We start from the raw sequence: 5,172 nt of genomic DNA, 5'->3' as shown, positions 1-5,172 counted from the left end.
TTGGTTCGTAATCTCCTCCATGTAGTCTTTGTTCTGAAGGAATAGTAGTTCTAGTTGAGTTCTACCGTCGAAGCGGAGAGAAGTGTTTGCCTGAAGGCAAGACCTGTTTTCACCTCAAGGTTTTCGGAGAGAACCTAGAGAGAAAAAAATTTTGACAGCAAGTCTTAATATGCTACAAAACATGCTAATTTAAGTTGTTAGATAAATTACAAGTCAGCTACGTACCATGCATATTCCTTTTATCTTCCTTTCTGACTCATAAGCTCCGAGAAAACAGTTTCACGTATCAATTTGCTGCTATCTGATGTCTCATTAGCAGAACTTCTATTCCTTTTGCTTATATTCCTTTTATATTCCTTTTGCTTGCAATGTTCACCCTGCAGCTAGTGCTTTCTCCATTTGGCCCACGTCCACCGCTACTGGTAAAGACCTTCTCACAATCTTCAATTGCGGATCTTTGAAGGAGCACTTTCTCAATATGGCCTTCAATCTCAAATATTTGTGCTCCACTATCCTTTTTGCTCTCCTGTAGTTGTAATGCAAATTCAAGACCCCAAACCACACCGTTCATTGACGGCCGTTTGATTCCATCATCAAGCAAACAGTTCACTGTAATTTCACCAAATTTTTTCAAACACTCCGGCACAATCTTACCTGATAGAAATGGATCAACAATCTGATCAAGCTTTCCATTATGATAGCATTGCTGAGCCCACTCAGCTAAGCTCACTCGCTCCATGTTAACATTACGTGTCAACGGTGGTCTTGCACATAACACTTCACACAACACCACACCAAATGAGTACACATCAGATTTTTCAGTCAACTGTTGACGCTGGTAATACTCGAACTCCCTTTCACCACTGTGCTTACATGGGTCATGGACACACTAGTAGGACCCATTTTTGACAACCCAAAATCAGACACCTTTGCCACCCATTTCTCGTCTAACAATATATTTGTGCTTTTCACATCACGATGAATGATCATGTGCTTTGCACCCATGTGAAGGTATTGCAAACCCCGAGCAGCACCAATACAGATTTGGAGCCGTTGTTCCCACAAAAGAGGTGGATTATCGGTGTTGTAGAGATGATCACGGAGGGTCCCATGGGCCATGTAATCATACACAAGGATCATCTCATTGCCATGGTTGCAATAGCCAATCAGAGGGACAAGATGGAGGTGGCGGAGTTGGGAGAGCATCTCAATCTCGGTCTTGAACTCGTGAGCCCCTTGTTGAGAACCCGGTTTCAACCGTTTAATGGCAACACAGGTCTCCCCACCATCAATGTATCCTTTGTACACATCACCAAACCCTCCGACACCTATGATGAAGAGCTTGTCGAAGTTGTTTGTAGCTGCTTTGATTTCAGACAGCGAAAAGCATCGACACAAATCAGACGGCAGAATTGTGTTGCTGCTCTTGGCATCCTTATTAACCCTCCTACCTCGTTGGAAAATGAAGAAACCGAGAATAGACAAAACAACTGTGCCAGAGAATAAACCAACAACCATGGCAATTATTGTGGTGTGGTTACTCTTTAACTTCCTTGGTTGGATTGGCAAGGGAATCGCTACAACCTTTGGTGTTGGAAGTGGGTCGGGGTTTAGCCCAGCGAGATTGTTAATGGAGTCACTAATTTTGAAGATTTCGAGCCCGTTCAAGATTGCATCTGAATATTTAGTCATCCTGTCATCTGGGTTTGCTTGCAGAGCGACAGAGAGGTTTAGTTTTTTCTTGTTGCCTTCACCAAACTTCAGTACAGTTTAGTCTTTATATACTGGGATTCCATTTCCCCCGCTCCAAGACAAAACGTCTGCTCGTTCCTCAGCAATTTGATCAGCTATAAAGATGTAAAAATCTCGGTCTCCTTCTTTCGTGACCTCAACTTGAAACTCGCAAAAGTGTAGCCTTACTAGGTAATTAAAACCAGCGTCTACAGAGAATTCCCAGGTGAGATTGTTGCTCTTGTTTATGGTTTTGTTGGGTCCCATTGTTAGAGCAGTGATATAGACCTCTTCTGGTGCAGTGTAGTTAGAAATTTTACTGAAGCGGAGGCGAATAGTTGTGTTTCTGTCCACAAAGCCTTTTTCAGAACTTGTCAAGTAAGCAGCATCGTCACCAGACCAGCTCCGGTACATGCCAGTATCTTCTGTGGGTGAAATCATTCCCCCACCAATGTTTAATCTATATACCGTCTCAAGAGCCTGGCTCTTTTCGATGGTATATGGCGTACTCTGGCCAATAAGCTTAATTTCTGTACTAATGTCTTCAGAGTAATAAAGATTAGAAGGCATTGAAACGAGTTCAATCCCGTTTACAAAAGCATATGCATCTAGATTACCGGGGCTTGGAGTGAAGGTTATGTTTAAGAATCGAGCATTTTCAACAATATTTACGCAGAATTCTCTTGAGAAGCCTTCTAAGCTACGAGCATCGGCATCAACAGTGAGGGCAGCGCTAAAGTTGCTTAAAAGGGTATAAGAGCCGGCTTTGACGGAGAAGAAGGCCTTAGAGCGGTCAAAGTTTTGATATGAAGCTGGGAAAAAGTAGAGGCGAATGAAGAGTTGGCCTGGGGTGACAGAGAACATGTATGTGAATTCGGAGTTGGAGAGACGTGCAGTGTAGTAGGGAATTGGGTCGACTTGAGTTGGTTGCTTAGCTGCTGTGGAGATTACTGATGAGTTGTTTCGAAGTTCAAAAGGCCCGAAATCAGAACTGATGTCTCCGAACCAGATCCGATTATCTCTTGCAGAAGTGTTGCTGATGGAGCCACAGTTGAGTGTTATATTAATGGCCGGAGAATAAGGAGGCTGCAAGCCGCCGGCAAGTTGGAGGAGGAAGAAGAAAAACAAAAGGTGGGGAGGGTTCCTCATTTCACACTGAGAAAGAGAGAGAGAGAGAGAGAAGCTATGGAAGAGAATGATTAAGAAGAGAAGCTATATATTGATAGTATGTAAGAAGGATATTTCCTAAATGAACTGCAAGTCAAAATAAATGCGTCATTGTTAGTAGTAGTGTCCTAGGAGAGTTATATTATTCATTGCTGTCCACATACGACATGGAGTAATATTATAAACAAATTATTTTATATTAATATTTTTATAAATCATAGATGTAGTAATTTTTATTAATTTTTATATAAATTTACCACTAATATTACATTTTTACTTATTAGTAATAATTCACTACATTACTAATTTATAAAATAGTTTTGGTTTTAGCATTTTCCTGAGATCGAAAATATAATAAGTCATTTTAGAAGGAATAATACTACTACCACAAACTATTTTATTATATTTTTACAAACTGTTATTAAGACTAATTCTTACTTGTTTTCATTTGGATCTACAACTAACATCATTTTTTCAACTTACCAATAACCACTCACAAGTCACAATATTTGTAAATTAGTTTATATAACATTTTCCTTAAAAGAGTTACTATATGTGCAATGGAAGAATATCAAACCGCGACCCTCTTTGTATTCTCTATGGATCACCACAACCTTCATTAGTTCCAAGGGCTAACCGGTGCATATGAACACCCATTGATGCATGTCCACATATTGAATCTCAAGGCTTTTACAATGATGGAATCCTATGATGAATGGAGAACATAAAATAGAGGTTCACCATATATATTTTTAATATAAAATTATGTACTTATGCCCATGTCTAAAACCCTAATTAGGGCTAGGGTTTTTTCTTTTATAAGTGGAGTAAATGGCTGTCCTTTGAACCCCAACTAGCCTTGAACACTTGACCCAATATAAACTGTGAACATAAAATCTCAAATTTATTCTAGATTTTGAAATCCAATCAGCAAAGTATATTGTATGTTGTTTAAAGTACATTTTTATAGACATGAAAGTGCCCAAGCTCTACATTTTAGTCTCCAAGTTTATGCAGTCCGAAAGCTATTCGATTGATCAAACAGGGAAGTTTTGAATTGATCAAGCTTAAATTGGATCAACTGAAATGCGGCAAAACAGTAATGTGAATTCAACCCATCAAGTACGCATGCCTAGGATTTCTTGCACTTAAGCCTAAGCTATATAAGAAAACCCTAGAGGACATAAAAGAGACATTTGGGGAGCTTCGCATTGTGCATCTTGGGGCTCTGTATGCTCTCAAAAGCAACCATATATCGGTTTTCAAGACAAAAGCTACATCAAGAACCAATATTGATGTTGCTCACTTTAACCAAGGGTTGTTCATAATTTATTTAATTAAAAAAATTGCCTTAAAATTGGTTAGCTAGTATTTTTAGGTCTAAAAAACTATCATCAAACAATTGAAATTGATTAAAAAACATGAGTGTATTTAATTGTTTTACAAGAAAATGATACTTTGATTCAATCTCTTTGAAAAGATCTTTGCTCCAAAAATCGTGCAAACAAAGCCTTGATTCAAAAATGAAATCTTCTCTACTTGATTTGGAAAATAGATCAAACAATCTTTTTAACAGAAATACAATAAATCCTTGGCTATGAGCTTGTTAAAGATGCCTTGTTCTTCACGTTCATGTACATTCTTTGAATGTTTTTATTTATTTATTTTTTTTGTTTGTATTTGAAGGCTTTTAGGTGGAAGTTCTTTGGGACTTTATAGACTTGAATTAATTAGTAGAGCTTCAATGATTTGGGTTTTTGTGTGTGTGTGTGTAGAATTTATAGAGGCTTGGAGCTTGATTTTAGTAGAACTTTAAAACTTGGAATAATGATTTAAATGAATACTCTTCGAATGTCTTTCAAATTATTTTGAGGCATAAATGTTTTAGAGTTTTGACACTTAGTGGTTTCTCATGATGAATTTCACTCTAAATTAATATTTTTGAAGATTAATGGTCCATGTTGATTGGCCCAAAATCGCAAAAGTTCAACAAGAACTACTGTCTATCGATAATTTTCTATATTTTATTTCTTTTACTAATGGTATTTATCACTACAAATATCACAATTTCTTTTTTTGCAACCACAAATATCAAAATTTAATTGGATGACTTATCTAAGTGACCAATGAAGATTTTTTTATTTTCCACTATAATGTGAACTAGCTAGAATGACACATGCCACTATTTGATGTATTCTTTAGAATTTCATTTAATTAATTTAGTGACAAGTGTAAATTTAGGATTGGTTATTGATGTGGAAAACTATATTTGGC

The 5,172-nt window shown here is 37.4% G+C and overlaps 1 pseudogene; it reads right to left on the bottom strand.

Moving 5' to 3' along the window:
* Positions 1-337: 337 nt before the first annotated feature.
* LOC112023829 (receptor-like protein kinase FERONIA) lies at positions 338-2,896 on the bottom strand (annotated as a pseudogene).
* Between the last annotated feature and the right edge of the window lie 2,276 nt (positions 2,897-5,172).

The sequence above is a fragment of the Quercus suber genome, unplaced genomic scaffold (genome assembly GCF_002906115.3).
Source record: "Quercus suber isolate HL8 unplaced genomic scaffold, Cork oak 2.0 scaffold_298, whole genome shotgun sequence".
NCBI classification, from domain to species: Eukaryota; Viridiplantae; Streptophyta; class Magnoliopsida; order Fagales; family Fagaceae; genus Quercus; species Quercus suber.
This window is presented reverse-complemented; position numbering and strand designations above follow the sequence as displayed.